Source organism: Lynx rufus, unplaced genomic scaffold (assembly GCF_022079265.1).
Source record: "Lynx rufus isolate CCGP_SWC_20201006 ecotype Redwood Valley unplaced genomic scaffold, mLynRuf1.p SCAF_7, whole genome shotgun sequence".
In the NCBI taxonomy this organism is placed as follows: domain Eukaryota; kingdom Metazoa; phylum Chordata; class Mammalia; order Carnivora; family Felidae; genus Lynx; species Lynx rufus.
The window spans coordinates 120320468-120347117 of NW_025814889.1; the positions used below are offsets into that span (position 1 = coordinate 120320468).

Consider the following 26650-nt stretch of genomic DNA (forward strand, 5'->3'; position numbering starts at 1 on the left):
TAATCAAAATCTCTATAGACTCTTTCTGTAATTTAAAGTAAAATGAAGGCTGAAGTTGTATCACATATAATTACATGAGACTAAAACTGCACGTAACAGATCATAGTTGAACAATAAATACTTTTTGATGAGTGGTTAAAGTAATAAATTGATCTTTGTTGGGTCTGTGGGGAAAGGTGGCAAAATGAACTGAAAATTCACCAGGATAAAGAGAAAAAAGCTAAGGAAATTATGAAAAAGAAGATAAGTACTATAAAAGGTAAAACACTATAGAACTTGTGCAAGAATGATAGAAAAATAGCACTAGTTCAGAACTTAATACATAATCTTTATTATGTAAATACTTAATACATGAAAAAGGAAGCATCAAAAATCTACAGAAAATGAGTGGATTACTCAACAAACTATGATCGGAAATAAATTTAAAATGTCTGGGGGGAAAGAACTTAAACTTCTTTTTACACACCACAGCAAATGAAACAATATAAATTAAAGTCTTTTGTAGGGGAAAGAAAAGCACTTTCTTTTAAAGGACTTTCTAATAAAAATAGTAAAACATCCATAAAAATGATTTAGAGATATCATTTCATAAAAAATTTAACCCCTGTATTTGAACAACATTCTTAATAAAATTTTAAGATAAATTACAAGCACGGAAAATTATTTACAATAAATGCCACAAAATGATAGCATCCTTAATATGCAAAGACCCCACAAATCAATAAGTAAAATAGCATAGTATTCTTTTTTTTTTATTTTTTTTTTAACGTTTATTTATTTTTGAGACAGAGAGAGGCAGAGCATGAACGGGGGAGGGGCAGAGAGAGAGGGAGACACAGAATCGGAAACAGGCTCCAGGCTCTGAGCCATCAGCCCAGAGCCCGACGCGGGGCTCGAACTCCCGGACCACGAGATAGTGACCTGGCTGAAGTCGGACGCTTAACCGACTGCGCCACCCAGGCGCCCCTAGCATAGTATTCTTAAAACATGTAAAAGGCTTGAAAAGATCATTTTAAAAGTAATAAAACTGGCCACTGATCATATAAAAAGTGTTTATTAGTATTCAGAGAAACAGAAATTCAAATATCAAAGAGCTAGCTTTCGCTGATCAAACTGGGACTTTTTTTTTTTTTAAGCATACATGCAATGCTGATGAGAGGCATTTAGGAGTATAAATTGATTAAATCTTTTGAAAATAAGTTGGCAGTGTGTATAAAGAACCTAAAAAACAGTTTTTTCTCTTTTATCTCTTTTAAAAATTCCACTTCTAGGTATCTATACTAGAGGAAAAATGTGATATTTAGGTTAAAGGATTATATAATTGAAAGAACCTAACGTGTAACAGAAAAACAATGTTAAATAAATTAGGTTATATCCATAAGATGAAATATTTAACTCTTTACACATCATATTTTCATAAATTAATAATATGGACAATTTTCATTTTAATACATTTTTTAAAACAGTATAACAAACACTGGGCACATTATTTTGGTTTTTAATATTTTTTTATAAAAGTTATCTCTAATAGTGAAATAATGGCCAATTCAAGTATTTTTTTCTTTACACTTTTCTGAATTTTGCAAACTTTCTACAATCAACTGGAAATACTTTTACAAGCCAGCAAATATTACTGACTATATGCTTTAGCAATTTAACTCTACCAATCTGATCACAAAAAAGGTAGGATATTTATGTAGGATATTTACGATCAAATAAATTTGTAAGGAAACTAAATGCTTAACCATAGGTAGCATGAAATCATGCTACCTCCATATGCTGGAATATTATTATAAATAAAATTTTTGCAAAAGTTATTGGCATGGAAAAATTCTCATGATAAATGAAGACCTAAATTGCTGTTTCATTTTTAGTCACCTACATGTGAAAAAAAATTAAAATAAAATATATCTCTGTATGACAAGTGAATTTTCATTTTATTTTCATACATTGCCTATTTTCCAAAATGTAAGAAAGAATAAGTATCTTTTTTTAAAAAAAGAAAAATGAGAGAATATTACTCCTTTTGTTATTCCAGTAATGATACTAAGTTGGTTAAATGTCTATTAGAAAGCAGAGGTGATCATAAGAATTTAAGCAAATTTTATAATTTTCATATCTTATCTTCACATTTTCTATTTTCCAAATAATTTATAAATATAAGCAAGACTTAATTTCATTAGGCTTATTAAGAGAAATCAAATAAAGTGTGTTAATTTGAAGTATTCAAATAATGTTCTTTCCAACTTGAGTTTATAAAATGTACTCTTGGTTTTCATTTCTTTTTAGGTCTTTCACTTCTGGAAATGTTAAAATAACATGATTACTAAATATACTTCCACTTCAAAGTGCCATCTAGCTACTCTGAAGGCAAAATCTGGAAAACAAATGAGAAAATGTAATCCTTACTGTTGGCAAGAAGTATTGTTCTATAAATGTAAATTATAAAATGACACAATTTGATTTTTAAAAAAAGAAGGAGTATAAGGGAGAAGGAAAATGTGTTGTGAGACACAGGAAGAAGTGAGGTGTAAATCTTGATAACATATATGCCAAATGAATCAAAGCAAACTCAATGCTGCATGTGTCCAGATTAATAACATCTATCCAAAAATAATGTTAACACATTCTTTAACAAGATTCCAAAATACTTAAAAGGACTTATAAAAGTGAATCTTTAGCTTTTTTCTAAAACACCTTGCTCCACAAATCTTTCCTCTTCTCTATCTTTCTTGGCCTATACCCCATTTCTAGTTTTCATTCTCATCTCTGTTTCCAGGCCCTGCTCAACGGAAGTGTGATCAGGAGAGCCATACATCATGACAAAATTGGTATGAGTAAGGTCTTAACAGCAGTATCAGTTGCTCCCCCAAAATATTTTTTACCCTTAGGGTTATTCAAGAAAGCAGCAAATAATATAGCCTTTAAAAAATACATAATTTTGTGGGGACTTTTTTGGGGAGTGGGGGTGTGGAAGGAATGTGATTACTGTGTTTAAAACTGCACCAGTGGGAAATAATTTCTAAACGCTTTCCATAAAATACCTTATAATTAGATTCTCTTCTGAAACTGCTAGGACTTTGAAGTAAAAGAAAGTCTGCTGCTGAGAATACTGTTGAATTGCAGTTAACTCCTACTGGGAATCAAAATGACCCAGTCAAATCTCCTTCTGCTTCTGTTCCTCTGAATAAATTCTCCATTTTTTTATAGATATGCCAAAGAAAAAAGTTCACTTAAAAGCTACCTAATAAAACAACTCTCTCTTGGCAAAGTTACACTTCCCCAAAGGCAGGGATATTTGGTATGTTCCGCAAGTATTCTGTGATGTATCTTACCAGACAACCAAATAAGACAGAACCTAATTTCTGCTGGAAAGTTAAGGAATATGACTCTTGGAATATGACAGCCTATGTCCATACTCTCCATTCCTTCTCTTTCCTAAGTCCCTGGTGGGGCCACTCAAGCTCAAAAAGAACTGATGCCTACTCTGGAGGCCGGAGAAGAACCTAGAATACCTAGTATCTCAAGTCCTAAGAGGGAAAATACAGTTCTGGCCTGACATTTACTGGCCAGGAGTCAGAGAGAATAGCCTTTAGGTTTCCATCTCTCATAAAACTTAAAACAAATGTCACAGATCCGTGGATATCACTGGGTTAGGAAGGAAACTTCTCCGGCTTATTTGTATAAAAAGGCCAGATGTTAATTTTCATTAGAGAGGAATTATCATATTAGGCAAAGTTCAATGTACCCCTGATTGCACTGAAAAATATAGATCTCCCTTTATAAGCTAAACAAGCTTTTCCACTAAAAGCACTCTAGTGTTAAATTCTGCCCTACTATTTTTTAATTATCACTTTCCAAAAGATTCCAAAAGCCTGAGCAGTATAGGTGTTGAATTATATGAATAGGCAGAGAAGGATCAATAAGCCATTTTAAGTGACAATGCAGCTAAAAAGAAGCAAATTTAGATGATCAACAAGACAGTGAAGAGAAAAATAATGGAGGATAGGGGGAAAAATTAAGAAAAATCTATTGTGATCCCCTAAGGATACACAATTAGAATATGTGAAAAGAGACTCTAGAACTAAAATAAAGGGTACTTGAATTTCAAAAATCAGTCAAGAAAATTAAAAAGAAAAGGGCACTGCCGAAAAGCAATTTAGTGTTTTAGAAAACCAAGTGGAGACAATGCAGAATAAAAAAGAAATAGAAAACCTAAAAGGTATCAAGCACAAATTTAGCATTTTGTAAACAACAGAATAAAAACAAAGATGTAATAATAAAGAAATAATAGAAAAAAAATTTTCTGGTCTAAATTTACATTGAGATTAAAAAAGTTTACTAGTTCCAAGAAGGATTAATTAAAAAGTGACACATATTTAAAGGTAACTTGATGAAAGTTTCAACTCTAAAATTAAACAGAAAATTTTACTACTTTCTAGAAAAAAACAAGGCATGTTACTGACAAAAAAGAACTAGATTAATTCTACATATGTTATAAAGCTCACAATACATTATTATCTTTGCTTTAAATGGTCAATTATATTTTAAGGAAATCAAAAAATAGACAATTGCCGTCTACGTTTTCCCACACATTTATCATTCTGGAGCTTTTCATTTTTTGGTGGATCAAACTTCCATCTGATACCTTTTTGCCTTCTACCTAAAAAACTTTCTTTAATCTCTCATGCTAGAGGAGTGTTGACAGCAAATTTTCTATTTGTTTGTCTGAAAGGTTTTCATTTCACCTTCATTCCTGAAAGATATTTTCACTGAGAGTAGAAATCTAGGTTGGAAGCCATTTCTTTTAGTGCTTTAAAGATGTCATTTTATCATTTTGTCATTTGATACTCATCAAATATCAATCTTGTCATATAGTTTATAACAAGTCAGCTTTCATTCTTATCTAATGTGTCTTTTTTCTCTGGATGCTTTTAGGATTTTTCCTTTCATCACTGGTTTTCAGTAATTTCATTTTATTATTTTTAATATTTATTTTGAGAGACAGAGAGCATGAGCAGGGGAGGAACAGAGAAGGAGAGAGACAGAATCCCAAGCAGGCTCTGCATTTTCAGCGCAGAGCCCAACACAGGGCTCGAATCCATGAGTCGAAATTAAGAGTTGGATGGACACTTACCTGACTGAGCCAACCAGGTACCTCAGAAATTATATTTTTATATGCCTTGGTGTGACTTTAATATGTCTTAAGTTTACTCTACTAATGGCTTGTTGGGCTTCTTGGAACTATGAGTTTTATAGTTTTCACTGAATTTTGAAAAAATCACACATTTTTTTCTCTGCTAATTTTTCTATCTTTCATCCCCTTTCTTAGACATCAAGTATACATATCTTAGATGCCTGAGATTGTCCCACAGCTCACCGATGCTCTGGTCATGTTTTTGCCAGTCTTTTTTTTTTTTTTTTTTTTTTTTGACTTTGTGTGCTTTACTTTAGTTTCTATTACTGTGTCTCTAAGTTCTTGATCTTTTCTGCTTCACTCCTACTTAATCGATCTCATCCAGTGTACTTTTCAACTCGTCTATAATATTTATTATCTCAAGAAGTTCCATTTGAGGTTTTCCTCCTCATCATGTTCATGAATACACTTTGCATGCTTAAGCATATTTATTACACTTACAATAGCTGTCTTAAAGCCCACGGCTGGTAAATCCATTGTCTCTTTCATTTCTCCATCTGATTCTTTTTTAATTTTCTCTGAGTTATGGCTTCTTTGCATGCAAATAATTTTTTTATGTTTGATGAACATTGTGAATTTCACATTGTTATGTGCTGGATTTTGTTATATTCCTTTTTACTGATACATAATTCACTTCCAGATCAGCTTGATTATTTCAAGTCTTCCTTTCAAGCTTTGTTAGGATGGTTCCAGAACAATCTTTATTCTAAGTCTGCTTTATCATCTTTACTAAAGTGACACTCTTCTGAGTACTCTATCAGGTGCCCTGTATCTTAGAAGTGATGAAAATTTTTTCTGGCTAGTAGAAATACAAATATTTCCAACTCTGTGTGATCTCCTAGAATCAAGAGAATTGCTCTCTTGTTCTTTCTCCACATTCTTGAATGTGCAAATCAGTACTCAACCAGAACTCTTGGAACCCTTCTGCAGATGTTCAAGTCTCACTGTACACACTTCCCACCTCTACAGTACACTATCCTACGAATCCTGGCAACTTTGACCTACTGAAATCTAAACTCTGTCTTCTCAACTTATGGAGATCACTGAGCTCTGTTTAGGTTTCCTGCCTCTGCTATTGCCCATAAAGTGCCTCCAGACAGAAAGCAGGAAGATGGTACAGCTCACCTCATTTGTTTCTCTTGTTTCAGGGATCACAGACCTGTGCTGCCTAACATCCAACAACTGAAAATAGCTGTTTTATAGATCGTGTCCATTTTTCTAATTCTGTACAGTGGGAAGGTAATTTTCAGAACAATTAATCTCTCTTGGCAAAACAATGATTTTTTTCAAAATGTCAATCTACAGAAAACACAAATTACAAAAGTTATGAATTTCTTAGGAGCAATATAAAATATTTAATGATTCAATGTACAAAAAAAATCTTATCTATGTGACCTTGGGCCAGTTGTTTAGTCCAAATTTCTCATCTCTCACTCCTCCAGGATGAATTAAGGGAGTCCTTCTGTATGCTTCCATATTATTATACAGTACATCATTTGCGCTACTGTGAGTTGTAAAAACTAAGCCACTTTCTTCATGTCATTAGTATATGGCCCAGTGTGACACACAGTAAGTGGTGAATAAATGTTTTCTGGATAAATAGAGTTGCAATGTATACAAATCTGGAATCATTGTGTTTAGTTTGGGGAAAAACAGTTTCAGCAGACATCTATCATAAGCTGCCAATTATTTTTATATAAAATCCACACCCAATAAGGGAAATACTAATATCTCCAATGGATAAATAGACAAAAAAAAAAAAAAACAGAAAAAAAATCACACAAAAAATACAACTGTTATACATATCAATATATGTCTAAGGTTGCTAATTGTCAAATAAATAGAAATTAAAATAATGAAGTACCATTTAATTCTTATAATGCTACTTTCCTTCCAAATTTTAATACATATATATGCATTGTATTATATATGTATATGTATAAACACACAAACATATACTGGTGAGATTATGGTAATAACATATGCAAAATCTGGTGGTGGCAGTAGAATTCAGTATAATACTTTTTAGAAAGCTAAGGTTTAAAACCAGTTCTTTCTGACTATGAAGCTTTTTAAAAACTGATATACTATACTTATTGTGATGATTAATTCTGTGTATCAACTTGGCTAAGCTATAATACCCAGCTGTTTGGTCAAAAAGAGCCTAGATGTTGCTGTGAAGGTTTTTGTTTTGTTTTGTTCTGTTTTTTGTTTTTCTTTTGTTTTTTGTTTTTGTTTTGTTTTGGTTTTGGATGTGATTAACTTAAATCAGTAGACTTTGAGTAAGCAGATTACTCCTACACAATGTATGTGTGCCACATCCAATCAGTTGAAGGCCTTCAGAGAAAAGACTGAGCTCTCCAAAAGGAAGGAATTCTGCCTTCAGATTATTTTCAGACTCAGACTGCAACATCAACTCTTGACAGAATTTCCAGGCTTGTGTGACACATATGTTCTATTGGTTCTATTTCTGAGAACTCTGATGAATATACTTATAAAACTGTATCCTAAAGAATATACAAAAGAAGGTGAAACTTATACATATGTGTTTTAATTTTGGCTTACCACTTGCCTTAAGCAAGTTTCTTAAATTCTCTCTTAGTTTGTCATTGTTAAATGAAGATTAATAATACCTTTTTTATAGGGTTGTCACAAGATTTAATCAGATATATAAAGTACCAAGTATAGTTCCCTAAATATAGCAAACACTCAAGAATGCATAAGTGTTACTATTGCTTGAATTATATCTATCATAATTGATACAAATATTGATGAATAAAAATATTGATATATATCAAAGAAACAATGGCAAGTAAAGGGAAAGCAACTAATGTCTAGTAAGCAGCCATAACATCCTGGGCATTTTTCATAACTCCTTGAATTATCGTAACAACTCCAAAAGCAAGATATATTAACGTCATTTTACAGAAAAGGAAACTGGGCATTGAAAAAGTAAATAATTTGACCTATACCACACAATAAATATATGGCAAAATGAGACTCAGTCAAAGTCTGTTTGATTTCAAAATTCAGTGTTCTTTTTACTATATTGTACTTGCTCTTATAGAAAGGTATTTCTTCCAATTCAAATATTATTGATGATAGTTAGTAAAACTATGTAACAGCACATAAAATGCCTATAGCAAGTTAGATAAAAAAGCATGACATAAAACGTATGATTATTATGAATGAACCAATATAAAATATGAGTGCAAATGGAGAATGACTAATAAATACACACAAAAAGTGAGAACACACAAGGACCTTTTAACTTTGAAGAATATGGCTGAAATTTTTGTGAATTTACAAATTCTTGAAACTGAAATAATCTGTCATTTTCCCCCTTGCATGAAGCAAAACATATCTGAAAACTGAAAGTTTTTATTTGGACTCTAAGTGCACCTTTTTTTACAGTATGGTAATTCAGGGCCACCTGGGTGGCTCAGTCCGTTAGCATCTGACTCTTGATTTTGGCTCAGGTCATGATCCCAGGGTCGGGGATGGAGCCTGGCACTGGGCTTCACACTGAGCACGGAGCCTGTTTACACTCTCTCTCTCTGTTCCTCCCACCCCCACGACTTGCACTCTCTCTTTCTCTCTCTCTCTCTCTCTCTCAAACAAAACAACAACAAAAACAAAGTAAGTTAATTTACAGAGGAATTAAAATAAATAAATTCTGCCACTAAAATAAGCTCTATACTACATCATTCATCTATTCATTCATTTATTTTATTCATTTAGGCGGTAAATACTGATGAAGGTACTACTTTGACTACAGGTAATATAAAACAGTAAATAATATAGAAGCTCCACCTAATTTTAATGTAGTTTACACTCTAGTTGTGAGGATAAAAGCATAACAATTGACAAATAAACCAGTAAATAAATAAAAGAGACTATCAGATAATTAAAAGTTCATGCAGAGAACCCAAACTCAAAATGACTGCATTGCCTCCTTAGATTATATTGTTAGGACACAACTCTGTAAGAAGTTCCTTTTAAGATGAAACCAACTAATAGTTAGAGTCACCCATGTAGAGACTAAGAAACAGGCAGAAGGACACATAAGGCAAAGGAGAAAACAGAACTAAGCTTTGTGTGTGTAGTAGGCAGAATTCTAAGATAGCCCCTAAGATTTCCATTCCCTGGTTAATATATCCCCGTATAACTTTCAGATTATATATAATATATCTATTACACGTAATACATATATATACACATATAATACATATATAATATATATGAATATATAATATATACACATATAATATTAAGATGTGACTAACTTAAATCAGTAGACTTTGAGTAAAGCAGATTACCCTCCATAATGTGTGTTAGCCTTATATTGTATTGTATTATCTTATGTTACTATATAATAATAAATATATTAAATATATAATTATTATATATCATATAATAATGAGATATCACTCCTATGATTATGACATATAACAAAAATGATTTTGTAGATGTAAACTAAGATCTCTAATTAGTAGACTCTGAATTAACCAAAAGGGACACACTATCTTAGTTGGGCCAGACCTACTTAAGTTAGTGAATGGGGGTGTCCCTAAGAGCAGAAGGATTTACTTGCTTTGAAAAAGTAAGCTTCCGTGTTGTGGGAAGGCCATGTGGCTAGAATCTGGGACCAGCTTCTAGAAGTTGAGAGCAATTCCAGTCTAACAGACAATAAGAAAACATGGATCTTAGTCCTACCACTGTAAAGAAATAAATTCTACCAACAACACATGAGCTTGGATAAGAACACCTGAGTTTCAGATGAGACTACAGTCCTGGCTGACATCTTGACTGCAGCCTTGTGAGACCATGAACAGCAAACTCAGTTAAGCCATGCCTAAACTCCTGACCTACAGAAACTGTGAGATAACAAATGGCTTGTGACACTTTAATTATGAATTCAGCTATTTTTTTAAAAGATCTACATACACTCAATAAGATATGCCATTTAAAAGTAAGCTTCATAAATTTCATGATTTATGAATGAATGAATATATGGTCCATTGTTCATCACATGGTAAAATTTCTTAGAAAACTTTCAAATTTCATGAAGAAGATATCCATAAAATTATATGAAGTGACTTCCAGGATATACTGTTAAGTGAAAAGAAAAAACAAACCCTCATGTATCTCATGTATACTCACCTTTAAGACTTATGATAAAGCTAGAATAATGAAGACAGTGTGTGGTATTGGTGAAAGAATAGACAAATAAATTGTGGAACAGAATAGAGAGCTGAGAAATAGACCCACACAAATATAGTCAACAAGTCTTTGAACAATAGCACAAAAGCAATTCGATGGAGAAAGGATAATCTTTCAACAAATGGTGCTGTAACATCTGGACATACACATGCAAAAAAAGTGAATTTAGACACAAGCCTTACCTTTCACAAACTAACTCAAATGGATTAAAAAACTAAATGTAAAACATAAAACTATAAAACTTCTAGAAGACAACAGGATTAAGTCTAGGTGACCATGGGCTTAGTGATGCTATTTTAGATACAATGCTAAAAGCATGGTCCATTAAAGGAAACAAATTAATACACTGGACTTCATTAAAATTGAAAAGTTCTGATCTAGTAAAAATGCTCTTAAAAGAATGAAAAGACAAGCTATAGACTGGGAGAAAATACTTGAGGGGTAGGATATTCATACAATTTCTCAAAGGATTTCCCACAAATTACTTTATAACTTAGGGTATAGATGTAGTATTTAATGAAGAAATGTGGCAGATACAAGTGAAGGTCAGCAAGTGATCAACATCAGCATTATCATGATGAGACTAGCCACCTGAAGTGATGTTTTGAGGACACATTAATCTATGTAGAATCCTTTTTTTTATTTAGATCATATTTCATTTTCTATCTTTTATATATCACACATACCTCATTGAAGGAAATATACCAAAAGATTTGATAAATAAATTGCTGTTACTGCAAAAGAATATTAATATAAATAATTATAAATTTCAGATAAATGAATAGGCCATGTTCTGTTAATACTAATGTATTATACATTATATGTTATATAAATATTAGTTTTTATCTTACTACTTTGCAAAATATTTTAGCCTTGCCCGTTTTTTCCTTAAGCCTCAGTTTTTTCATTTATAATTTAGGGACTCACCTCTTTTTATAGAGTTATCAGAAATTAAAATATTTTGCTAATAAGAATTGTCCTTGAACTCCTACCAACAAAGTAAACTCATATCAAACACAATGAGATTTATTTTTTAAAAAAACAGTTATTCTGAGTCTTACAGGTAACGTTCTAAAGTCAGAGTCCAGATCATTCTTTGTGAGGGGCCCCATGGGGGATAGATACACTGTCAATGAGCAATTGCTGCTCAGTATTTTTCCTCCAGTGTTAGAGTAGATCATGATTTCTTTGGTTTGAACACCAGATAAAATTTGTAGTTGGTTGGATTTAGAGTCCATCTATGTAGAATTCTTGCCAAAAACTATGTCTAACCTCTAAGGTATTATTTAAATGTGCTCACTTCTTTCCCTCAGCACTGGGATTTTCCATTCGCTGCCATCAGCATCTTGCATCTGGATAACTGCAATGCCTTCCCAAATACTCTGCTTGTCTTTAGTCTCCGCACTCCATTCCAGCCTGTACAAGGCAGCCAGAGTGCTGTTCCTAAAATTAGATGTGATCATGTTGTATAACTGACAGTGCCTTCCCAATGCCTTCAAAACTAAGTCTCAGTTTTTTAATATGGCTTCACAAGGACTTCCATGTCATTCTTTATCTCTCCAGCTCATTTTTCCTCACTTCCTCAGTACCTACCCTTTTGTAAATTCCTTTTTATGTTAAGCCCTTATTTTGATGAACCTAACCTTCTCCCACCTGCAGGCAGAACATATTCTTCCCTTCTGGGAAAAATTTTTCCCTCTCTTTACCTGTTTGATGCTTACTCATTCATTGTCAATGGTTCATCTACATATGACCACTCTGGAATGTAATAAATGATTATCTATTTATTGCTTATTTAAGGCCTTATGATAGTTTCCCACTATTTAATAGATCCCCAAATACACATGATCTGCCCAGAGGTAATTATCAGATTATGCTGGACTATCATATATAGCTTGTTTTTTCCCCCTTACTGCCTTTGTTCTTTTTACTATTTTAAACAGACTTATTCCCAAAATTTATTCATGCATTCATTTGTTCATTCATTCAAATTCATTCAACGACACAGGCAATGTGTTAATGATTCTCTCAAGTTTCATCCTATACTTGGAAATGCATCAATGCTCCTCCTTGACCATGGATGCACGCATGCATGCACACACATAGACAAATACATAATACATATATACAGTCTTCAAATTCTACTGGTTCCATAAGACTTCTCTAATTAACAGAAGAGAGGTAACCATCTTTCCCATGTGTGTTTTACTAAAACTGCAGTACCCATGAATCTACCTCTCAAACAACTGATTCTTTTTTTTATTTTAAAAATTTTTAATGTTTATTCATCTTTTGGAGGGAGAGACAGAGCATGAGTGGAGGACGAGCAGAGAGAGAGGGAGACACAGGATCTGAAGCAGGCTCCAGGCTTTGAGCTGTCAGCACAGAGCCCAATGTGGGGCTTGAACCCACGAACTATGAGATTACCACCTGAACCAAAGTTAAATGCTTAACAGACTGAGCCACCCAGGTGCCCCGAACAACTGATTCTTTTGAGAAATATTTTACTTATTTAATTCATGTATTCACCCAGTTCTGTTCATCTCTGTCTCTTCAGTGTTGCCTTTCTTAAGCTATAAAATCCTAGAGAGTAAAAAATATGCCTTTCCTTTCCCCAAGTTCTTAGCCCAGTAATTGAGAAGGCTTTCAGTAATATTTGATGGATAATGCTGCAGCATTATGCACAATGGATGCACAATAAATGTTGACTGGCAGAAAGGAAATAATATCCTTGAAAGATGCTGAAGGAGGGGCCCTCCTGTTGCAGTTTTAAGTATCTTATAACTTCTGGTCAAATCCCTTTACTTGCTAAAAGATGCAAAATTTAAATAATTGGTAAGACTTGCTCAAGATTTTACACTTCAGGGAGAGAGTGTATATTCATCAATGCAAGTAAATGAAACATAGAACAGTAAAATGAAAGAATTTTGATAAAGTTACTGCATTTTAATTTCAACAAACAGGTGCCAGCACTGATAAATGGAACCTGAAGATTTAATTCAGTGAAATCTTCTCCTTCAAGCATATTTAAAATAAACTGTATGCATTTTCCTGCATATGATTATTATAACCCTGAAAGCATCTTCTTAATAGGGACTATAAATCCAGCTGCTTTAAAATGAAACTAAAGTAGACCCCCCTCCCAGTCTTTAGTAAATAAGAAACTGATGTAATAGAATTATTTTGAGCTTAGAGGGTTAAACCTTCTAACAAAATAACTCATGTTTAATTTTTCAATGTATTGTAAGTTTACCAAAGTTTTATAGGAGATAATATTTTAAAGGTTAAAATATTTAATGATGCTTTATTTTTTAATGCTGTAATTTTTCTATTGTGTTATTACTCCTCCAAGAGATACATTTCACAAAGGAAGGCACCCCCTCCATCAGGCAGGGCATGCTCATCAAAGTGCTTGGAATGAACTTAGGGAATCCAAAAGCCATGATATTCTGGTATTTACTTTTTTAATGTTTATTTATTTTTGAAAAAGACAAAGAACGAGTGGGGGAGGGGCAGAGAGAGGGAGACACAGAATCTGAAGCAGGCTCCAGGCTCTGAGCTGTCAGAACAGAGCACGATGCGGGGCTCAAACTCACTGACCGCAAGATCATGACCTGAGCTGAAGTCAGACACTCAACCGACTGAGTCACCCAGGCACCCCTATTCCTAGTATTTCTGAGATATTTCCATTCTAATTGCCATGATCCACAGTTCCTAATCAGAAACTAACTTCAGAGTATGCTAGAGAATTTACCTGCTTCCATTCAGCAAAACCTGCCCTCAACGGTCTCAGATCATTGGCTTGAAGGAGAAAAGGTTTGCTTAATTCCATCTCCTATCTGCTGAACAGGTGCTTATCTCTCACCTGCAATATCTAATGAGGAATGCAAGAAACTTACAAACTCTACTTTTCTGAATATTTCCTACAAAGTTGAGCTTTGGTGGGCATGCAAAGTCCTAAGAAATAATGCTGCAGTTTAACTTTGTTATCAAGAACTATTAGTTTGTCAACCTGGGACAAACTAATACATTCTTCAAGAACCTGCTCCTGATTCACTTTGCTTATTCCATATTTTAGAATTTGTCAGTTATATACCCACTTCCAGATACCAACAGAGACACTTTGTGTTTGCAAGTGACAGAAATCTAATTTGAACTGGCTTAATCATAAACCAAAACTTACTATCTCTCAGAATCCAGGAAAGGATTAAACAATAAAATGTAGATGAGCCTCAATAAAAATGAATCAACAAGATAAGTTCCTGCTTCTTCTTGCATTTTATGCTCATTCTTTCTTATTGTGCATTTTCTTTCTCCACAAGGTAAAAAATATAACCAACAAACATAAGTTTTATATTTCAAAGTTTATTCAGGCATCAGAAAGATACACTAACTCTCTCAATTCCAGTTTTAAAATTTCTGAAAATAATTCTGACTTATCTGAGTAGAATTAGGCCAATCTGAAATATACTATCATTGAGAAGGTATAATGAGCAACTATTCTTGCCTACTTGGAACTAAGGAGTTTCTTGAGCACAGAATTTTCAGGGATAAAACCTGTATAGTCCAGGGCAAACCAGGATGGTTAGCCATACTAAGTCATGTATGGAGGTCGATATATGTTTATAAGGGAGTGGGAGGCAAGGTAGTAAGAAGCTCCTATAACTATATAGACAAAGTCATAGATGTCCACTAATTTGATAAAATTACTGATAAGCTGTGATATATTACACAGTGGCCACAGCACTTTGGAGCTACATTAAGAACTGGAGTCTATTTCTCTATCCCTTGAGTGTGGGTTGACCTTGGGACATGTTCTGGCCAAAAACTGTGGTGAAAGCAATACTGTGTTAGTTCCAAGCCCATGCCTCTTGAAAGCTTTGACAGATCCTCACTCTCTTAAGACCTGAGACCACATTATAAGCCATCCCTGGTTAGCCTGCTGGAGGGCACAAGACCACATGAGAGTGACCCTAGGTGTTCCCACTCAGCTGAAGCCATCATTAATTTGGCAGCCTCAGCTGACACACCAGCTGGCTACAGTCACATAAATGAAGCCAGCTAAGACCAGCCGAGCTAGCCCACACCAGAAGAACTACCCAGCTGATCCAAGCCTAGACAGACAAACTGTAGGTATTAAGCTTAAAAATGGTTGCTGTATAAAGCTATGAAGTTTAGGATGGTATGTTGCACAACAAAAGCTAACAGACACTTTGACCTAGAAGATTTCAGTTGATTATTTGTAATGGTAAATGTAACATGTCTAATGTGTTCAGAGTACTTAAAATCTTTCAAAAAGAAATTAAATTAACTAAATATCTTCCATGAGTCTCCTCAAAATGTCTCTATATTTTAATAGGTATATATAATGTATATGGGCATCTCCCTTTATACTTCATTATTCCCAGAACACACAATCCTGTTCATGCCTCATGTCTTCACATATGCTATTCCTACCCCTCCCTCCTTATTCATATGTCATAATCCCCCTCTTCATTTAAACTCAGTCCAGTCACCACTTTTGTGAAGTCATTCTGAACCCCTCTCTCCCCCACTGGGAGATTCCTTATTAGTACTCTATTCCCAGGATACACTTCTATATTTATTTCGCAATGCTGTATTACAAAAATTTCTTCACAATTATGTCTCCTCACCATCCCATGAGGTCCATCAGGCCAAACTTTGTATTCCCAGTAACTACCAAAGCTGGCATAATATAAGTGCATCATGATAGTCTGATAAAACTGAATAAGAAATCTAAAGTAAGAATATTTTTAATTTGGTTTTGGCATAAGGTATTTTATATTATTATTTCTGTGATCAGTCTGTGAATAATAGCCATTATAAATGACATTTTTGCAGCTGACCCTTGAACAACATGGGTTTGAACTGTGCAGGTATACTTATTTACAATTTTTCCATAGTACAGTACTGTAAATGTATGTTGTCTTCCTTATGACTTTAATAACATTCTCCTTTTAATAGCTTAATTTATTACATGAATACAATATATAATACATATAACATGCAAAATATGTGTTAGTTAACTGTTTATGCTATCAGTATGGCTTCTGCTCAACAGGCTATTATAGCTAACTTTTGGGGGGGTTAAAAGTTACACATGGACTGTCAACTGTGTGTTAGGGGGGTCTGTTCCTCTAACCTCTGTGTTGTTCAAGGGTCAACTGTATGAATGTTTTAATTACAAAAGACAATGGATCAAGAAGAATAACAGGATTGCTAAAATCAGTAACACAATTTAGCCTTTAAAGAAGTTAATTTCAAGCTTGACTTTGCTGTAAGCCCAAAGTTTATAACTTGTTCCTAAATAGAAGTTAAATAATATTAAAATAGAAGTGTAAATAAGAACAGAAAGTATGAACATAATCAGCCCAATTCTCTGACAGGTGGGTTGGAGGCTGGGATGCATAAAACAGTAAGGAAAGTCCTCTATGGGCTAATGTGGGAGGGATAATTTGGCTTCTTTTCTCCACAGGCAGATGGAGGCATTTTTCCTCTGCATAGTTTCAGAGAATGCAATGAGGAGGCATGATTGGGAGGTTCATGTGGAAAAGTATAGTATTTGGCTTAGGTTGCAAAATAGAATGAGATGAGTATCCCCAGGGAGAACTAACTTACCCAAGACAAGACATTTCAACATTTTTATACTACTTACCCTGCTACATACAGTAACGGTGGGCGCTAATATATAATATATAAATATAAACATATGTAATATATTTAAAAATATATACTTTATAAATATTATATATATATGTGTATATATATATATATATATATATATATATATATATATATACCTTCTAAGGGAAACTGTGCCAATTTCTAAATAAAGCTAAATCAGATTTCAATTCTGCCTCATTAGGAAATGAGGTTCTCCAGATTAGTACTGGCATTTCTAAGCCAGACCAAGAAGGTGGGAGCTAATAAGCAGTCTGATATTCTCCAGTTAAATCTCTAGAGGGGTAATACATCTCTGACAGACCTTTAAATTAAAGTAAGTTTCCAAGACTTAGTAGGAAAAATGGCAGATTAAACTCACACATGCACGGGCACGCACACACACACACACACACACACACACACACACACACAGAGATAGCTATTTTCCTTTCCTTTCAAAATACCATTAAAATGACAGAAATGTAAAATCAAAGACAAATGTAAAGACAAGAACAGGATAGGAAATTATAGTAATAAAATTCTGGAAGCTGTAAAGTAGACAAAGGATTACTCAGACTTGAGAAAAACACAATCAGGCCATAGGAAAAACTAAAAATCATCCTGTCAATACAAAAATGTCTCATGAATTTCATACCAGGTATGTCTGGAAGCAGAGGTGAAGATTAAGGCAAAAAAACTAAAGAACTATTTGAGAGTATATTTAAATAGCAGTCATATTCCCATATGCCTCCCTCATTCTTTATAGCCTGATAACTACCTCTCCCTCAATCTTGCAAAAGACTGAAAGTTTATTCTCTGGGAAGAGTAAAAGAATTGTCTAAAACCAGTCACAGTTACAGGTAGGGTAATGTACTGAAAATAGGTTGATTAAGAAAACAGACATATTGAGTGCTGACATTCCTGAGTCCTCTTTCCCTAATTGGCTCTAAGACTTCCCATTAGAAGATTGAAAGTGACCTTCTAAGATATATGTCCAGCTCAAGAGGAAAGATCTAAAGATACTAACATCACAGTTTCCCCAACAAAACAGCTCAATTAAATCAACCTAAAGCAAAAATCACAGTGATAATGGTATCTAGAAGACAGTATGATAACTGCTTTAAATTTTTCAGGGAAATTTAATTCCAACTCTAGAATTGTATACCCAGTGTAACAATCAGGGGTAAGAATAGAATAAAGATATTTTCAGGAAATTACTAGAAGATGTGCTCTATCAAAACAAGAAAAGTAGGGACACTGGGTGGCTCAGTTTAGCAGCCAACTCTTGACTTGATTTCAGCTCAGGTCATGATCCCACAGTTTGTAGAATCGAGCCCTGTGTGGGGCTCTGTGCTGAGAGCAAGGCACCTGCATGGGATTCTCTCTCTCTCTCTTTCTCTCTCTCTCTCTCTCTCTGCCCTTCCTTTGCTCATGCACATGCGCGTACTCTCTCTCTCTCAAAATAAATAAGTAAACTTAAAATAAAAACAAAAAGAAAAAATAAAAAACAAGAAAAGGCACGGGATAGAGAAATCAGGAATCCAACATACAAGAGAGGTGATAGGAATCCCTGAATGATGAAGAGAACTCTGAGGGAGATTCCTGTGCAGAAGGAAAAGAGGTGACCAGTCCTGAGTTGAGCAAATAGAAACAGGTAGTTGGCATTCTTCAGAGATATAAAATGTATAGAACACCTAATACATCTGAATATTTTAAGGAGCTATGAGATTGGATTTGTATTGACTATATATACATAAAAAACTAATCACAATGAAAAAAAGACAATTATTAACTCTAGAGAAAACAAGTTATAAAGGAAAGGAAAAGGAATCAGAGTTTAGTGTATGGAAACATTATACTGTTTTTCAACAAACATAATAAAGTAAAAGGAGAAGATCTAACTCAAATTATGAAATTAATATACTGGAAAGATGGTAATGGGATACACACGTGTATGTACTTATTTGTGCTTGTGTGATGTGTGGGGAGGGGAATGAATCCTCATATTCCACAGTGGGAAGTCAAAAGATAATACCCAGAAATAAAAAGTGGCAAAATAAACAGGTTAGAATAAAGGAGAACTATCAGGATCATCATATGAAAGATGAAAGTAACGGGGAGATGAGAGGAAGATGGGCAGGAAACTGTTGTTTTCAATAATAATAAACTGTATAGAAATATGTGACACTTTAATCATGTCCTTTAAGGCACTGTGGTCATTTTGACTAAAACTAAAAGACAAAAGTATTCTATAACTGCTGTGGCAGAAAGGGCTTGAGAAATCCAGCCTGGCTTTGGTCTGGTAGAACTGCATGGCAGCCTCCTCACATCTCCAAAGAACCCAAGGTAAAAATTATGATAAAAAGGGCACTAAATGTGGACCCCAGTGTTAAGCAGCTACTGGTTTTGTTACCATGATTTTCTACTTCTCTAACATAAGACTGCCTGTCTTACTTCCTCACAGAAATGTTGTGAGGAAAAAAATGAAACAATGTCAGCTAATGCTTTTTATGTATAAATGGATTTACAAACATAAGTTTTATTCTTCAAACATTTGAGTGCCTACCACATATAGAGCAGGGTTAAGATTATTATTCCTTTTGACATGATTTGCACAAATTTAAAGTGTCAATTCTTACTCATGAATACTCTTGGGTAAGCTAAAACACGAAATGTTCAGTAATCCCTTGTAACTTCCTTCTGTGTTGGGAACTTGTGGTAGACGGACTCTAAAATGACCCCCATTTACCCCTACCTTGTGGTATTCATGCCTTTGTATAATCCCATCCCCTTGAGATTTGCTTCTAACCAACATAATATGGCAAAGGTGAGAACCACCTCCACAGTTATATTACAGAAGTTTGTAACTTCCATTTTGCTGGTAGTTTCTCTCTGTTGACTCTTTCCCTTTCTGGCTTTGATGAAGTAAACTGTCATATGGACAGGTCCATGTGGCTGGAAGACAAGGGAAGCCTTCAAACGAGCCCCTTAGTCAAGGAACTAAGGGAAGCCAGCAAGGAGTGCAGACCCTTAGCTGACAAACCACAAGGAACTGCCAACACATGTGTGTGCTTAGAAGTGGATCCTTCACCAGTCAAGCCAAAACTCCAGCCGTGGCTGACACCTCAATTACACCCTGTGAGAGACCCTAAAGTAGAACACCCAAACCATGCTTGGATTCCTGAGATACAAAAACAGTAAGATAATAATTATTTTTTGCTTTAAGCCGCTAAATTTGTAGTAATATTTTTGGCAAAAGATTAATATAGGACCTAACCAGAAGAGACCATGACCTCAGTATGTCAACAACTTTTTAGGGTTATAAAACAAAGGTTGTTGACTTTTGCGTGTCAGAGAAATATGAAACCTTATCATGAAGGTCCAACCTCTGGCTTGTTTATATCTCCAGCCTCCTAAGTTGATACTTCCACACACCAGGATCAGCACTGCAACCACAGTTGACTTCATTCTGGGCTATATCATCAGGAAGCCACCAAATTATCTCCTAAATACTAAAGAATTTAAACAAATTACTATTTTTAGTAGTGTCAATCAAATGTCACTCAAAAGATAAAGTAATATTCACTTTAGTATTTTAGAGGAAAAAGCCATAAGAGGTAACCCTGACAGAAACTTTCTATTTAATAAAATGTAACAGTTAAGAAAAAAAAGCAACGTCTTGGGGCACCTGGGTGGCTCAGTAAGTTAAGCATCTGACTTCAGCTCAGGTCATGATCTCACAGTTGGTGAGTTCGAGCCCCATGTTAGGTCTGTGCTGACAGCTCCGGCCCTGAAGCCTGCTGCATAGTCTGTGTCTCCCTCTCTCTCTGTCCCTCCCCTGCTCACACTCTGTCTCTCTCTCCCTCAAAATAAATGAGCATTTAAAAAAAATTTCTTTAAAAAGCAATGCCTTAAACCTCCAAAAAGTATATACACTCTAACTATAATATATTAAATATTTAATATTTAAATTTGATTTAATATCCAAACCTGGATTCTGGGTGAATGGAAAGGAATTTTCCTTTGCTTTTAATCTAGAATAAAAGGTGATATGTGGGTGGCAAACTGGTGAAGCTTACAGAACATACATTATTGTACAGGAAGAAAGGGCAGCAGGGAACTAGAATTATAGAAGCAGAAAAAATGATGTGACAACTAGGGAAGCAGCAGTAGCCATTTGACTCTCCACCTACTAGCTCTCATAGACTTCATTGCTTTAGAGTCATCATAACTACATTGTTAAAGAAAAACTAAGGCCATTTGTTGTTTAGATGTCCTTACAACACTGACTCAGAAATTGTGTGTATGTGGGAAAACTTTCAAAAGAGAATCTACATACAGCTGTGAATCATTCACCTGAAGAACAATGAGCTGAATGGGCAATCACTGAGACAGACTGTCACTTATCAAAACTCCTGTAAGCAATGTGAAGGTTAACACAGGGGTCTGACTCTGTCAGCTTCTTGCAGCTGTCACAATTGGGCAAGCTGTCTGCATCCTGAAATAATGCTTGCAAGCCAGATTGAACTGAGTGGCACTCATAAGAAAAATCTGAAATTTGACAACAGCAGCGTTTCTACCTAGACAGTTTCACAATAAAATTGGTGACAAGGGGTTGGCAATGACAGAAGGCAGAGTGTGGAAGTCTCTCTATCATGACCTCTTGTCATGAATAAAGCCTAAAGAGCAAATACCTAAATACATATCCTTCGTATTTAACATTATATTGAGGGTTAATATAGGTTTACATTATTCCCAGCAGATACCATTTAGATCTTATTTTTACTTTGCTGCTATAATAAATAACCACAAACTTGGTGACTTAAAACAATGCAAATTTATTCTCTTACAGTTCTGGAGGACAGAAATCTAAAATCAGTCTCACTGGGCTAATGTCAAAGTGTTGGCAGGGCTGCTTCCCCTGGAGGCTCCAGGGGAGAATCTGTTCCTTGCCTCTTACAGTTTCTAGAGGCCATAGGAATTCCTTACTGTCTGTGGCTCATGGTTCCTCCCTTCATCTTCAAAGCCAGCAGTGTAAGTATCTAATTCCATCATCACATGGCCTTCTGTCTTCTGCAGTCTGCTCTCTCTCTCTGCCTCCCTCTTATAAGGACAGTTGTGATTCCATTCAAGGCCCATCCAGATAATCCAGCATTATCTCTGCATATTAACATCCTTAATTGAAACCACATCCGCAAACCCCTTTTGCCATATAAGCTAACATTCACAGTTTCCAGGAATTAGGACCTGGATATCTTGGAGAGCCAATGTTCAGCCTCACACAGGTTCTATCTCATAAATATCTTAATACAAACCTCTTTGCTCATGGTAAGGTAGCTATTATTCACATACAAAACCATCCAAAATACAATAAAATTTGAACTGATTGGAGATTGTAAATCAGTATTATTTTGGCTCCCAAACTCTTTAATAAAAATGTCTGATTCATTTTTGTGCACAAAAATGAAAAAATTTCTGATTCACATTAAGTGCAATGTGGGAAAAAAACAAGAGCGAATTTAATGGATCTATTTTGTCTTGGAAATCTCATGAGTACTGCATAAAAGCATACTAGAGGTGACTACTTGAAGGATTCCAATGATACCTGCAAACTGTATGCATGGAATGATTCATGGTATAATAACAACTATAGGTGCTAGAATATACGTAAGCATCAGGCAAGTTTAATCCAAAAGACTTCGAGCAGGTTTTGAAGCAGTTGCTCTGACACCTGAGGGTGTAACTATGTTTAAAACTGTGTGGGATGTGGAGAGGAGAAGGAACTCACTTTATTAAATGGTACTATGTCTCAGGCACAAAGCTACAGATTTTACAAATTTTAATGTTAATTCAATTAAGGCTCACAACAACAGATGATGTAGGTATTCAAAGAAAAGGAAAATAATACCCAGAGAGAATGAGGTAATTTCTCCAAGTTTGCCAGCTGGCAAATGGTATACCTGAAATTCAATCCTACATTACTTGAAATCTAAAAATCCATAATGGGCCTTCCAGTATACTGTAACAGATACAGAAGAGGTCAAGAGTCAAGAAAACAACAATGGTTCTTTCAGAAGTGCTCCTCCACCCACCCAAAAAAAGGATGAGATAAGGGAAAGTTAAGAAATATTATCACACAATCATGAACTGACAATAGGAGTAGTCATAATGGCTTAATAACCATGTGTTGGACCCTTTGCACTGATGATGTCACAATATATAACACTAAATCAACAGTGTTTCACACTTCTAGGTTTCCATTTCACTGTTCTGACCCTCCCCACTTGCCTAGACACAGAAAATTCATGGGATCATCTCTCCCCATAAAATGTATTCTACAACCAGCCTAATTTCTCACTTCATCTCATACATAGCCTTATATCTTTAATTGAATTGAGATTAACTGCATGGATTTTCCATTGTGGGTTCTGGCATTTTTTTTTCCTATTATAGTATCTACTTTCTAAAGATGATTCAACTGATGGGGCGCCTGGGTGGCTCAGTTGGTTGAGCATCCGACTTTGCCTCAGGTCATGATCTCACGGTTCTTGACTTCGAGCCCCGTGTCGGGCTCTCTGCTGACAGCTCAGAGCCTGGAGCCTGCTTCAGATTCTGTGTCCCCCTCTCTCTCCGCCCCACCCCTGCTTGTGCTCTGTCTCTCTCTGTCTTTCAAAAATGAATAAACATTAAAAAAAATTAAAGATGATTCAACTGAGATCTAATATTCCAACACAGGCAACTACAGAGATGACTGCTAAAAACTGATCTGACAGGAATCTGAGACGTTACCAAAGTGAGAAAGCATTTTACTATGATGTTGATATTGTACCATCAAAAAGACAAGGTCTCATCATAACTGTCATTTCACCAGACTTCCCTTTGACTTTAGGCCAGCATTCTTTGTCAATGATGGGATATTTGAAAGAAATCTGAAGAAAGAACCATCAAGATACAGGTAATTCCTCCAACCGAAGCTTTCGGGCCCATCCCTCCAGGAACACTTAAAGAAATGACTGTTTGAACTTTGATTCAGCTTAACTAATCTAAACTTCACTGGATAAAAGAGACAGACTTGAATGATAAATCCAGGCCAAGCCTTGACTGAGATCTCAAATCTATGTATCTGTATATATGTGTGTTTCATTAGGAATGGGTTAGGAAAGGCGTGTCATGAAAAGAACTGAGAACCAAGTTTTCTTTATAATGCTCCAGTAGCACAAGTCTCCTCCTTCATAAATATGGTCCCTTTATATCCTACACAGTCATAAGGAAGCATACATCTCTGGTCCTTTCAGTCAACGTCTAATAAGAGCTGAAAATACAATGCAATAAGAACTGTTTCCCAAAACTCCTGTTTATATTTCAGTTTATTTACTTTTAGACCCATACAGGCCAAAAGCAATCTGAGACAAATGTCACTCATATCAGTACCCTTCAGGGGTGCATCACAATCAAGTATAATTGTTTGCTTTATGTTAATTACTATTTTTATAACCTCCCAAACCCTTCTCTTAGAATTGAAATTACCACTGTCCAAACCACCCAGGCTGAAAAATATAGCAATCAACAAACAAAGCCCCTCTCCTTCAAGTCCCATAACCAATGGCTAATCCAACAGAATCTATATCTAACTTCCTTATTCTACTTTCCCAGGTCTATTTGGATTTGTATCAATAGTAAAGACAAAGGGGGTCAATTAAGAAAAGAGCTAACATAGCATAATGAAACAATCCTATAAACTGGAATGCTATGTTATTATTTTCATATTTACTTGAAAAGTATTTATTGATTTCCTCTATATAAAAGATTTTGGAGACAAAGATAAAATAGAAAATTCAATTGTATCTGTATTTAATCCTTTTTTTTTTAAAGCTCTTGTTTAAAAGATTAAATTAGAAAATAGGGTAATTAAATGGTATCTGCCATACGATATTACTGTGGGATGTGAAATTTAGCCATGTGTATACTATCTAACTAGAGATGAGAGAATGCCAAATTCTCTAAAGGTAGCCAATAAATTTATGGACTGTGTTTCTTTCTCTATTATTAATAGTTTTTACTGTGTCATAATTGACATATAAAAAAATACACATGTGCAGTGTTTAATTTGATGTTCTGACACATGTATACATATGTATATAAATCATCACTATCATCAACATAATAAACAATCACCCCCAAAGTTTCCTCATGCCCCCTTGTAATAACTCCCTCTCTCCCTCCCAACTCCTCTCCCAACTCCCAGTCCACAATCACTGATTTGCTGTCACTATAGATTAGTTTCCATTTTCTAGAATTTTACATAAATGGAATTATATAGCAGATGCTCCATTTTATCTAACTTCTTATTTTGAAAATAAAAAATAATTTTGGGCTCATCCATGTTGTTACGTATGTCAATGTTCCATTCTCTTTAAATGCTGAGTAGAACATCACATTTGCTTATCCATTCTTCTGTTGAAAGGCACAGGGATTATTTCCAGTTGGAAATTATTGCCAGTTTACAATAGGCTGAAGTAACAACCCTCGGAAATGTCCACATTTTAATCACCAGAACCTATAGTTTCCATTATATAGCAAAAGAGACTTTTCAGATATGATTAAGGTAAAGACCTTGAGATTGGAGGATTATTCTGGATTATATGGCCTAATGCAATCACAAGGATCCTCATAAGAGGGAGGCAGGAGGGTCAGAGTCAAACAAGGTGATGAGAAGGCAAGGGACCCTACAGTCTCAACCCATTATAGCCCAACTCAAGTGTAAAATCTCATCTAAGTCTTTTCAGCTCAAAAGTCCCAAATTTCATCATCTAAATCAGTCTATGAGTGTAGCTCTGAATATAATCTACCCTGGGGCAAAATACTTCTCCTTCTGTGGATCTGGCAATAAGCATTACAGACATTTCTATGTCTGTATGGAAAGAGGTCTTCTCTATGAAAAGGGTTCTTACTGGTTCCGAGCAATTTCAAAATCCAACCAGGCAAACTCCATTAGGTTTCAAGCCTCAAGAATAAAGCTCTGTGGTTGGAGACTCCACCTTGTGGGCCCATGGCTCAGCGTTATAGGCCCCCGTTGACCTCAGAGAAATCCTTTTTTCATGAAGGATAGCATGTGTTTGCAGCTCAGTAGTTTTATTAGCCTGTTTCCTACCTGTAGATTTGTGGAAGCCCAACAGCCCCTTTTCTAATTTTGTTCTTTCTCTGTCCCTGCAGTCCACACTGACACTGTTTCTGAGAATGTAACATTCTTATGAACCTTGTGGGTCTCCAGGATTTGTCACAAGGATTCACTCCATTAAACAAGATCTTAAATATTTACTGGATGATCCCATCCTTATTTCTGGTTTCTGCTGAGAATTGTAAAGGGATCCATTAGTCATATGGTCAGTCTCTTCAAACAGCCCTCTTTGTGATTAAAACTTTGACTTAAATTAAAGGCTTTCCAAAGCATTAGAAAAAAGACTACAGAGCCACACCTTTGACTCCAAAGCACACTCTCCTGACATTAAATCTTCCAATTTTAGCATCTTTTAAAAGTTGGATAGA

General features: G+C 35.0%; 1 protein-coding gene across 5 annotated transcripts in view; it reads right to left on the reverse strand.

The window, feature by feature from the left end:
• ANKS1B (ankyrin repeat and sterile alpha motif domain containing 1B) overlaps window positions 1-26650 on the reverse strand; it is a 1075523-nt gene that overhangs the window by 798190 nt on the left and 250683 nt on the right. The window lies entirely within an intron of this gene.